The sequence below is a fragment of the Chinchilla lanigera genome, unplaced genomic scaffold, assembly GCF_000276665.1.
Source record: "Chinchilla lanigera isolate Chin_1 unplaced genomic scaffold, ChiLan1.0 scaffold00039, whole genome shotgun sequence".
Lineage (NCBI taxonomy): Eukaryota > Metazoa > Chordata > Mammalia > Rodentia > Chinchillidae > Chinchilla > Chinchilla lanigera.
Genome location: NW_004955440.1, coordinates 615,241 through 628,301, shown reverse-complemented (window position 1 = coordinate 628,301; position 13,061 = coordinate 615,241). Strand labels below are relative to the sequence as shown.

General features: G+C 38.2%; 1 protein-coding gene across 4 annotated transcripts in view; it reads left to right on the top strand.

Annotated features, from left to right (window-relative positions):
- Nckap5 (NCK-associated protein 5) overlaps positions 1-13,061 on the top strand; it is an 892,836-nt gene that overhangs the window by 530,923 nt on the left and 348,852 nt on the right. The gene's annotated exons all lie outside the window — the stretch shown is intronic.

Genomic DNA, 13,061 nt, shown 5'->3' with positions numbered 1-13,061 from the left:
GATTTTCAAAGTAGGTATTAATGATCTTTTGAATTTCTGTAGGGTCTGTAGTGATTTCATCCTTTTCATTCCTTATTGCATGAATTTGAGTTTTGTCCTTTCTTTTTTTGATAAGTTTGGCTAGGGGGTTATCAATTTTATTTATTCTTTCAAAGAACCAACTCTTTGATTCATTTATTTTTTGTAGAGTTTTCTTTGTCTGAATTGCATGAATTTCTGCCCTGGTCTTTATAATCTCCTCCCTTCTTTGGACTCTGGGCTTGACTTGTTCTTCTTTTTCTAAAAGTTTAAGGATTTTTCTAAAAGTTGAACATTAGGCTATTTATTTGTTCTCTTTCTGTTTTCCTTATATATGAGTTCACTGCTATAAATTTCCTTCTGAGGACTGCTTTCAGTACATCCCATAGATTCCGGTAAGTGGTATCTACATTTTCATTTGTTTGTAGGTATTTTTTTATTTCTTCTTTAATTTATTCTGTGACCCATTGGTTGTTCAGAAGGTTGTTGTTTAATTTCCAAGTGTTTATAGAGTTTTTGGAGATGCTTTTGTCATTAATTCCCAGTTGCATTGTACTGTGGTCAGATAATAGGCATGGGATAATTTCAATTCTTTTGCATTTAGTTAGGTATGCTTTATGGGCTAGAATATGATCTGTTTTAGAGAAAGTCTCATGTGCAGCTGAGAAAAATGTGTATTCTGATGTTGTGGGGTGGAACACTCTGTATACATCTACTAAGTCCATTTGCTGACAGATTTGATTCAGGTCTGTTATTTCTTTGCTGATTTTTTGCCTGTTGACCTATCTGTTTGTGTCAAAGGCATGTTTAGGTCCCCTATTACAATAGTGTTATTAATTATTTGGTTTTTCATGTTTGTTAAGATTTGTGTTATATAGTTTGGTCCTCCCATATTTGGTGCATACATGTTTATGGTTGGTATTTCTTCCTCTTGCAGTTTTCCTCTGACTAGTATGTAGTGACCTTCTTTATCTCTTTTAATTGTTTTTGGTTTGAAGTTTATGCTGTCTGCAAACATAAGAGCTCTGCCTGCTTTTTTTAGGATCACGTTGCTTGGAAAATTGTTTTCTATCCTTTGACTTTCAGACTATGGATTTCCTTTTGAGTAAAGTGTGTTTCCTGTATACAGCATATTGTGGGATTTTGTTTTTTAATCCACTCTGCCAGTCTGTTTCTTTTGACTGGTGACTTGGGGACATTTACATTAATGGTTGTAGCTGATATATGTTGGCTTATCTTTGCCATATTATTTACTTGCTGTTAGTTTCCTACTTTTGCTATCTGTTTAATTGCTTGCTCTGCTTGAGGGTTCCTTTGTATTGTTGTTCTTGAGATTGTGGTCACTTTTTTCTCTGTCTAGAATATCTTTTATTACTCTTTGTAAGGTTGGTTTGGCACTCATGACATTCTTCAGTTGTTCTTTGTCATGGAAATATTTTATTTCTCTGTTGAATTTGACAGATAGTTTTGCAGGATACATCAACCTTGGTTGGAAGCTGTTTTGTCTTGGGACCTTTAATACTTTGCTCCAAGCTCTTCTCGACTGGATGGTTTGTGTTGAGAAGTCTGCTGTGATTCTGACGGGCTTTCCTTTTATAGGTGATCTGTTTCTTTTCTCTAACAGCTTTTAATATTCTGTTCTTTTGCTGGATATCTGGGATCTTGATTATTATATGTCTGAGTGTGTTTTTATTTTGGTTATGGCTAGTTGGGGTTCTATAGTGCCTTTTACCTGTACATCAGAATCTTTTTCCATGCTTGGGAAGTTTTCTGCCATTATTTCTGCAAGTATTCTTTTTATGTCTTTTGTGTTGCCTTCTGCTGTTGCATTGACTTCTATTACATTATTTCTCTTTGCCTCATCGTGCAGCTGTTGAATTGATTTTTCTTGGTTCCTTGTTGATTTTAAGAGCTCCTTCCTTTCACGATCATTAGCTGCCATGCTGTCTTCAATATCTGAGATTCTATCTTCAGCTTCATTCTAGCAGCTTTGCCAGTTTTCAGTGGAACTTTTCATTTCCTGGGTATCTCTTTGAATCTATTTCATGCATTGTAGTTCTGACCTGTATTGTTCATTTAATGTTTCCATCATTTTCCTATGCTCATCTATTTTTTTGTATATGTCTTCTTTAATTGTGCTGAGCAGTTCTTTCAATATTGATGTCATTTCTTTTTTTACCTGGGTGATTATTTCTGATCTGATTTCTTCTATGGCCTGTTGGAGTTGTTTGTTTACTTCAGTTGCAATCATTTCAGAGATTTCAGGTATGTGACTTCCAAGTTCTCCTATGTCAGTGACTCCTGGACTTGTTTTGGTTGGAATCACCAGTCAAAAGAAACAGACTGGCAGAGTGGATTAAAAAACAAAATCCCACAATATGCTGTATACAGGAAACACACTTTACTCAAGATTGCAATATGCTCCTACGTCTTGTCGTTTTGGATGCCACATGGAAAGTGCTGAGCCACACACTACCTAGGCAGCTCACCAGAACTCTCTAGGGACCTTAGTGTACTTGGATATCAGACTTATCCCAAAGTGGTAGAGGGCAGTGGCCACTGGGCCCAGGATCCCCAGGCTAATCGTGGGGTGCACAGCTCAGACCACAACTGTGATGGTGGGGGAATGCTGGCCTTTGGTACCAGGGTCTTCAGGCCGTAGATGAAAAGTGTGTGGGCTTCAGCTGTGAATCCAATGGTAGCCAGACAGGGGCCACTGCTCTGGGTTCCTCAGGTAGCTGGTGAGGGGAGGACAGGCCTCACCTCCCAACTGAGAGGTCCACAGAGCCCAGGCCACTCATGGGCAGCTTCCCCATGCTAAATGAGCAGGTTGGAGCCTAGGTGCTGGCCTTACCTGCCAACAGAGAGGTCCACAGAGATTGGACTGCTCCCAGGTCACTTCCCTGTGCCCAAGCTGTTGTCCCAAGGGAGCAGGTTGGGGTGTAGGCACAGGCCTCACCCACCAACCTACAACAGAAATTTAAAGAATCAAATTTCTTATATGATACTATTCAGTAAGAAAGTAGAAAATAAGATTGCATTTCAATGTTTTTTCGGTTCTAGGCTCAGACCCATTTCTTTCATTAATATGTTCTTAGTAGGCAATAATGAATCCTAATAGTTGATTTTCAAATACTAGCAAGACTAGGGGCTTCAAAACTTTCTGAGCAACCTTCACTTATAGCATAGGATAAGCCTACTTTATGGCTGTATAATGCAGACCATGATCTTGTTTCCTTTTAAGATAAGATTTCTCTTGAGTTGTTATATCCAAAGATGTATGCTGCTCTTGACTCTGGATACCCACCAGTAACTAGAAAAGAGCCTTTTTGGACACTTGCTAATCTTTCTGGATCTGAGAACAAATGCTAAATACACTTACTGAACATTTTAGCAATGAATGCACTTACCATGTACATTTCTAGGTGCTTTTCCATCCTTTTAGGTACCTCCTGTCATAAGCTTCCTGTGAGTTGTGGTAAGCATACTTACCCTGATCAAGTTTGGGGACAGGAGGCACAGAGCTATAAGACTTAGCAGTGGATGTTAAATCTAGTAACAAGTGAAAACTAAAACCACAGTCTTGACTGTGCAGCTGTACTCTGGGAAGTCCACATCAACCTTGGTAGGTTCCTCCATGCTGTCCTGCTTGAGGGTAGGGGGGCAACAAAGAGGAGAAGTGTAGGTGCTGAGGGCAGAATACTCTGCTTTAATGAAGGTTCCGGGGCAGAAGTAAGGATTTGTCAGCAGAATAAGCCTGCAGTCTTGTTAAAAGGGAAAGGTATAAAGAGGTACAAAATATTTTCCTCCAGAATTTGCAGGAAAAATACCTTTCTTTTGTTCACTGCTAATCAGGCACCTTCAGCTATGTTTCCATTCAAAAAATGAAGGAGAATTACAGTGGTTTGAGTAATGGTAATCATGGCATATTTCTCATTTTGAAGTTTGAATAATTCACCTGAACTTAATTGCAAAATGAAATACGGTATTTGTACATAGCCCTCTGGTTCTACATTAGGAAAGTAAAGGCAAGGTATATTACATTTCCAAATCCAGACCCTGTTTTGGTTTTAGGAATTTTTCATAATAACCATAGCCAGAGGTTTGCCAAAGAATGCACAGTGCCAGAAGAATGCATAGATGTCCCAGAGGTGACCAGGATTAATTTAATGAGAAATATTTGCCTTCAGAAAATATAAGAAGGAAAAATAATGTAATTTGAATAGATTTTGACAGTGGACATTAGCAGATTTTTTTTATGGGCACAGAGATATTGTCTTTGCACTTTGTTGATAAAAATTCTGCATACACTGTTCATATAATGTTTGTCAGAAAATGATCATATAAATAAAAATAGAAGATTGGTATAGAAAGGCTATAAATATTGAGCATGTTTCACAATGCATATCATTCAGCTAGCAGTGGGGTAGTTTCCATGCCCTTTACCATTATTGAATGCAAATTTTGAAATGTAGAAGGCATTATGAATTTGTTATGTCTTTCAATTACACGTTAAAAGGTGCTTTCATTTGAGGAGCAATCCATAAATATTGCATTGCCATATCTGCTAGTTTCCCATCAAAATAGATTTTCCTAGTTAGGCAAGCAGACGTCTGCTTCAGAAAGTTCATCACTTTGGCTGTGGCCATTAGCTCTGGTCTAGACTTTTACCCTCAGCTATACTGTCTTGAATATTTCTGATACAACCTTTTAAAAAGAAATATAATAAAATCCTTACAAGCAATGTCCTTGGCAGTGTGGATGCCCAGATTTGGAAGGCCTCCTCTTGTTTTATTATGATTAACCTTGGATAGCAGTCGGACCGCACTTTGTTCTGTAGCATTAATACTATTTAATTAAGGATTCTAAAGACCAGTTTCTTCGTGTTATTTTATACTTAGATTAAAGAATGTGCCAAATCCCCTGGGAAGACTGCTAAATCATTTCTTCATATAGAAGACCTAGAAAGATTTGTTTCCATCAGATTTTGGTGAAATGTACCATCTTTTCAGCTAAAGAACTTCTGTTACTCAAGCAGGTAGAAATAGAACCTCCTTTATTTTCACCAGCTTGTTGTGCCCATGTGACTATATTTCCAACTTTCCAACTCTACTATAAATGATCATATTTGCCATGATGGTGACACTTGCCTGTCGCGCACCAGGGGCAGAGCCTTCAGGTCATCAACATAGATCTGGCCCTTGGACATAACCCTAAGTTTGTTTGCACTAGTTGACCTGAACCTATTGCTTTTTATGTCCATCAGTTTTGTATATTTGTCCTATATTTTCTATGATTTGTTCTACATTTGTGGCTAATTTTGCTCACTTTCTTTTTCTTTCTATTTCTTTTCTATTTTTACTTTCTCCCTACTTCCTTCATTTGTTCCCGTCCTTAAGCAATACACTAATACTCATAGGGGTCCAGACATTCTATGCCCTTTTGTGCTCTTATTCCTGCTGCTCTACTTGTATATTCTTTTCTCAAGTTCTTTAGTGGTGAATCCTCACCTTTTAGGTTTTACCCTGTCAGTTTTCATTCTGGAAAACCTCCTCTATACAGTGCAGCCCTTTCCCACTGCCAAATGGCCCATTTCTCTGCTCTCAGAACCTTCTAGCTTACTTCCCTACTACTAATACCTACTACGTGCTGGTGTGTAGACACCCACACTTATTCACTCATTAAACAGTAAGATCCTAGGGTCCTTTGGAGTAGATGCCAGGTCTTTTATTACAGTGTTCTTGGCATCTAGTAATGTTAGGACCCAATAATTATGAGACAGATGGATGGACAGATGGTGTTTTGGGTAAAAATAAAACATCTACTCCTTGCTCTGGGAAATGAGGCACAGTAGACAAGATCAGTGCCCTGGTAAAGCTTTAAAATTTAATCAGGAAATTTAAATGTGTATACAGAGCTCTGAGAGGGGGCAGTATATATTGAGTGCTACATAAAATAGAAGAAAATAAAGAACTGTAGAATAGTGCTCTACAGAGAGAGCAAAGCCCTATGATTAAGAAAGGCTTTAGGAAGGGGTGGCATTTGCTCTCTTCTTAAAGTTCTGATGTTTTATATGTTCATACCCATGTTTATGGCAGCACAACTCATAATAACTAAATCTTAGAAGTGGCCTATATGTCCATTAAGATCTGAACAGATAAAGGAAATGTGGCATTTACGCACAATGGAGTACTGCTCTAACATAAAGAAGAGTAAACCTGAGCCATTTGTAGGAAAATGGATGAATCTTGAGACTATCATGTTAAGTAAAATAAATCCGAAACACAAGCTTAAATACTACATGGCTTCCCTTATAGTAGAAACCCAAGATATGAAGTAAATATAAGAACAAAATAAAGACAGATAGTGGAAAATAGGGAGTTTCGTCTTTTGTAAAAGAGATGGTGAACAAGAGATAGGGGAGGGGAGAGGAGGAGACCGGGAGGGGATGCAAAAAGAATGAAGATGTGCTACATACCTGTACCAACTCCCCACAATGAATGTAATCTTTCTGTACTGAAAGCATGTACTAAGATTTAAAATGTGAAATAGAAATTAATATGTAGTTTAAAAAATAATGAATCCAAAATTCTTCAGGAGAAAAGGGAATCGTATTATTTTTTGAAACCAAAATTATCAACACTCAAAGTTTTCCTTACTTCAGATTCTCTCATCAGTTAGTAAATGTGTGATCATACACTATTACTTGGCTACTTCGTGGATAAGGTCACCTATCAGCTGCTGATTAACACTGACTGACTTTCTTAAAAGATGAAAAGTGATCAGATATCAGCAATTTTTATGATTCAACTTAACACTGGTTGAATGTCTATTATTTGAAATGCTTTGGATCAAAAGTATTTCAGACTTTAGAGTTTTCCTAATTTTGGAGTATTTGCTTAGACTTTACTGGTTGGGCTTCTCTAACACAGTTGTAAAAAATTTGAAATGCTCCAAAATCCACTTCTCAAGTGACCAATTTTAGATCATTTTGGATTTTGGATTTTTAAATTAGGAACGCTCAACCTGTATGTATTTATTCATTTAGAATTTTAGATGTCTATAAATCAGAAGGTTTTGAAATAGAAAAATTATTCATGAGGATGTGTATGATCTCATGAACAACTAATTTCAAGCAGTAGTCTCTGTAAAACTTCCATTTGGCAACAATACCTGGGCAGTCTGCTGCAGCACATCACTGAATATTAAAACGCTGAGGCTTACCGTGTGTTGGAGTCATAGCACCGCAGTCTCAGGACCATTAGGCTCTAGTTTGCTTCATTTCACATAATGTAACTCATGCTTGCATTCACTTGGTTATAGTTTGCTAAACCAAAGGCTTCAGACATCACAGAGGACACAGCTCAACTGTAAATGAAGTGGCATCTATGTTGTGCCACAAGAGAGTATGCTAAGCCATATGGGTGTAAAACGCTGCAGGAATCCATTTGGATACAAGGATTTCCAGTAACATTTGAATATTTTTAAAGAATGCAAAGAATCAATGGGGAAAGAGAGTAGTTATATTTTAAGTGAGAAAATAGTAAGTCTGGAGGCTGGAAAGAAAAGGTATACAGAGAGAATGCATTCAAATAACCATAGTGTGAGAGAAAGAAAGGATAGAATAAGGCTACAGGAATAAGGAAACCTGGTGATGTCCCCTTATCAGGAGAAGTTATATCCCAAGACCCTTAGGGGATGCCTGTAACTGCACGCAGTACCAGACCCTGTATATATTTTTTCTATACATACTTTTTCCTGTACACACATACATGCAATAAAATGTAATTCATAAATTAGGTAAAGGAAGAGATTAACAATAACTAGTAATAAAAATTAGAACAATTGCTGTATTAAGTAAAATAAGGGTCACTTGAATATCAGCACTAAGTGACAGTGGAACTTATAACAATGACAATAGCTACTAAGTTATGAATGATGGGTAGTATCTATAGTATGAATATGCAAGGTAGAAAATCTGAGTCTTGTCACAGGATGACATGAATTTTATATTTCAATCATTTTTTGCTTCAGTCGACTGCAGGTGACTGACATGGAAAGTGAAGCCGTGGCTAAGCAGGAAATACTTTACTTCAAATACTGTGCTACATGGTCAAATATTGTCTGATCGGTAGTGAGGATATGTTCATATAAGTTTTTTAAATAAATTATTGAAATAGTAATAATTATTGTTTGAAGATAGACCTAGCAGGTGAGAAGAGTCAATTGATTGAATAAAACTAGAAAGAATACTTGTAGATGACATGAAATAGAAGCTGATCCAGGTCAAGGAAAGAGGGAAGGCTTCAAGGGGAAGAATTATCAGTGCTTGGGAAATGGCGGGATTTGGGTGGGAAAGAGAATGCAAGTGAAATGATGTTGAGATCGTTCATCCTCAGTAGGCATCAAAAAGTAGAGACTGTCACTGTATTTCCAAGACACAGGGATTTAATTCAGGGGCAGAGAGGTGCCTGTAAAATAGAAGGAAAAGTTAAGGACCCAAATCAGGAGGCCTACTGGTTGTCAGGTTCAAATTCAGTTGTGATTCTTGAGTTACAAGGTTGCTGATTCTACCAAAGGTAAAGAAACTTCAGGAATGAGTACCAAAATCACAGCAGCCCTGAGGCCTGTGACAAGAGCAGGCAGAGTCTGGTCATGCGTGGCAAAACCTGACATTGCCAAAATGTATTTTCTCTATCACTCCTGGTTTGAGAAGAAGGTCGTTTCCTTCTTTCCAGCCTTTAAAATAATGCAAGTGCATCTCATTAGCAAGACCCGGAAGTTGGCAGTGGAGTCTGAGAAAATGCAGTTCTTAGCCTTCCTGCTCCTGAGCCACCATGGAATGGCAACGAGAAGTTGGACTTGATACTGATGGGATACAGACAGCACCAGGTCCAAAAGGAAGGATAGAGGGCAGCGCCAAGTTGAGGCAAGATGTGGTGACTAAAGGTGAGCTGAGTGCAAGGCTCTGGTAGGATCTGAGCTGAGCATGTCCAGAGGGAATGAGAAAGCCAGGCTGGGGCTTAGTGATTTAGGTTTGGAGGTAGTAAATGAGAGTGTAGACAGGTAGTGTGAGAGGAGAGGTAGACCAGAAGGCTCAGATTCTGGACATGGGGTGTGGGGATCATTAGGTGGAGGAAGGGGGAAGTCTTAGTAAGGAACATAGGTATTATGTAAGAAAGAGGAGGAAAAGAGCTCACAAAAACAAGGGAGAGTAAAACTCTAAGAAGGAAAGTGTGGCCAGGAGAGGCAAATGCTTAACCAAAATGGACACAGAAAAGTTCTTTCAAAGTGGTGACTTCAGGTTCATGTGTGATAAACTCCTCAGAGCATGGAGGTCAGGGTGAACATCAGATTAACCTTAGTTGGTAAGATTGTTTTGGTGAGGAAAATGTGAAAGCAGAGCCTATCAATTATTCTGTAAGCTGGGCAGTGGGGAAAAGAGAGAAAAGAGGGATACATTGTAGTGGCAGTGTAGGAACAATGAACGATTATGTTAGGATAAAGTAGATATTAATTTGCTTGCTATCTCATGAAAAATTGGAGCAGGTGGAGATAGATACAAAGTGCCAAAAGGGCAAGATGAGCACAAAGGTTGAGAAGAGACAGGAGGGGATGGGACAAAGGGGGGCCAGTAGTAGCCACAGAGAAAAGGGCTCAGGAGCCTCTATATCCATTCATTTTCTAATTGGCATTGCCAATTGAGATAGTTGTGAAAGTACGGAACTTCCCTAGAGAGTTTGGCCTCAATGCAAGAACAACAGTGTGGCTCATAGAGGGATAACCCAGCATCCCATTGAAACTGAAAGTCTGGAAACATGGCCAGTCTGTGTGAGTACCAGTCCTCTCTCTGTGCTGATGCACTTCTTGCCTCCAAGTAACCACCCCTTAGCTGCCAAGTGATAATAGCAGCTCCTATTGCAGGCTGTGTTTGTGGTTGCTGTTCGTGTTCACCCATGGGAAGAACATTGACATTTGATTTACTCAACATCACCAATCAATTTCTTGGTTGTAGAAAACTATAATATCGTTTTAAAGCCCCAATTATAGCTTAACAAGATATAGATAATTAAGTCCTAGGGGACCCATGTTCTAACTGGTTATTGCAAAATGGCTTTCTTCTGCTGCTACCCACTCTGATGGAAGTCTTCGCACTTTACAGTTTATTCTGCACATCTTTCAGCACACGCCATCATTCGTGGGAGCCAAGGATAACTGGAAGCCAGTCAAATGAACTGTGTATTACTTGGATTTTAAGGGTTGTATAGCAAAGCTACTATTGTCTCTACCAATATTAGAATAAATTTTCATGAATGGAAAGAAAGCAGAGGTCGGCATGGTTTCTCACGTTCATCTGTACAGATGGGGGAAAGGACTTCTGAGTCTGAGAATGGCAATACAAGGCAGTGCAGCTGTAGGACAGAAAAGATTGATACTGTTTATCTCTCTGTGTGGTGTCCTGATGATTTCTAGCAGTATGATCCATATGCTGTAGTACTACCATGTCCATTTTACAAATCCCATCACTTCATAACTTAGTATTTCTCAATAATTTCCCTTATGTTTCTGTTACACCTTTATTTGAGAATTATGCTTCTTCCTTTCCTGCTTTTAAATATAAAAATTCTTTCCCCAAAGTTTATTTTTGGATTTAGATTCTCTGTCCTTTTCCTCTAAGCATCCTTGCTGCTCTCTTTTTATGTGCCACTGAGAATTTCAGAATAAATGGGCTCTCTTTTGGCCTGAAGTCACTGTATTTCCAACATCTATTTCACTGGGCAGGAATGTGCAATAAAAGTACTGTATAAAAGCTTGTGTTCCATAATAAAAAATACTTGAACACAATTGACTTTTATTTAATGTCAACTTTGTGGTTTGGGAAATTTTTAGTTATCGGTACTGGCTTTTGTCATTACAGTTCTTTCTTGGCAACAGATATTCTGATGTGATTATTCTTTATGTCCTCATAGATACCAAAGGTCAATAAAGACATGTTCTAAAGGCTAGAGGAAATCTAAAAATCCTTCAGTGTTAGGAAATAATGCATAAGTCCATGGAACATAATGATACAGCTGCCCTAAATATGCATGCATGCCCATTTGGGGACCGTTACTGTCTTAGTTACTTTTCTCTCATTGCTGAGACAAAATACCTGATGCCCAAAATTAAGGATGGAAAGGTTTATTTAGCTCACAGTTTGTGAAGGATTCAGTCCATAATCAGCTGGCTCCAAGGCAAGGTGGCATGGCTCAGGGGTAACAGTTCAAGGAGGCAGAAGATAGCAAAAGCAGTAAGGGCAAAATGGAGGAAAGCAAGCTTCTTTTCCTCCCTTATATTGTATGCAGGCTATCTGCCCACACCATCTCCAAGCCCTCCTCTTCCACAAGCTCAGGATATTTACAAACTGAGGACCCTGGCCCCCTGCTGAGTTAATTAAACTTCTAAACTTCTCAAGTTGACACAAAGTATCAACCATTACTTTACCTTAAGGCCTCAGTTGACATTGTTTGAGATGTAGCTAATAAACTTAATTAGAACACTTAACAGAGCTTTAAATCTGTGTTACTCAGATGGAAGATCCTTAACCAGTTTGTCTAAAATTGATCAATAATGTTTTGCATGTGATTAAGAGGCCAACATACCATATGCATCAAACTTAAATGGAGCACTCTAACTTTCAATAGACATAAAGGCTATTATGCATACACTTAAAGCATATGTGTCATTAAGGAAACCCATAATAAGTAGTTTAAAATTTGCAAACATGATCATTATTTTTGAAAATCCTTTCCTTAAAGATTTATCAAACATTCCACATTTACCTCCAGATTGCCTCTTTAGACCTTTCAGAGCTCATTACCTCCTGGCTTCCTCGTCTAATACTAATTGCACTATCAAGTAACTGTTTTACATGTATGAGTTTTCATATATGCATGTTACTGGTTATAACTCAAAGCATATGGTAGGCATTCAAAAGATGATTATCAAATAATGATATAGATAAATGAGTGTAGACATGAATGAATACACAACAGCACAATTATCACGTTACAGAAAATGTTATTTATAAGTCTCCTACCTTTGGAATTAAAATTAATTTCACCTAAATATGTTTTTCCTTCTGATTTTTAACTTCATATGTGCCCCAAATCAGGCAAATCAATGCAAAACTCCACAATTTAGAGAAGTTCCATCCACTTAGGATAAATTGATAACTCAGTATATGATGTGAATAATAGAAAAGTCCTGAAATATACACTATACTAGTGTCCCCAAGAAGTTTATGGAGTAGTTGTAGAATGAACAGATCCGTACACTGTGTTGTTTTGTTAACACTGAACAGTGCCATATGGCATTTATGTAAATGGCTTAGAAGGGCAGGAGAACAGCACAGAGACTGTCAGGTTAATGTGAGATAAAATCAGTTCTCTGACCTCTGCTCTCAGGAGTGATTTCATTAGATCTCAGAAGATCCGGGGACTCTGATTCCTGCCCCTTCCTGTAGGGAAGACACTTTTCAATGGACTAGGAAGAGACTCTGGTAGGCTGCAGTGTCAGGAAGCAGGAAGCGAAGGAAGCACAGTCATTCAAGGGACAAAGAGAGAAGGGGAAGAATCTCATTTTTCTCACAGTAGCTGGCAGAAAAATCTCCATCCAAATACCAGGTGATTATGATGATTGGCACAAAATACTTCCATGACATTCTAAGTAATGCATATTGCTCACATGGCTTTTTGTTGTTGTTTTTACTCTAACACAGAGGCAGGTTTTTAAATTGGCTTCTTTTCCCCCAGCTTTCACTTCTACCTGTTAAATCTTAAAAACCTTCCACTTTTCAGAGTTTCCAAGGATCAAGGATGTGTGCCAGATCTTATGTTGTGAAATTTTTTAAACAATGAATATGGGATGAAAAAGAGAGGAAAGGCTAGAAGGATTATTTTAACCACAGCATGTAGAAACCACCTATTCCATTGTCCTTGGCAGTGCAACTTGGAAGATTATCAAGTTTTTTTTCTAAGTGCAGGCTGTTTTTCCAAGTTTAT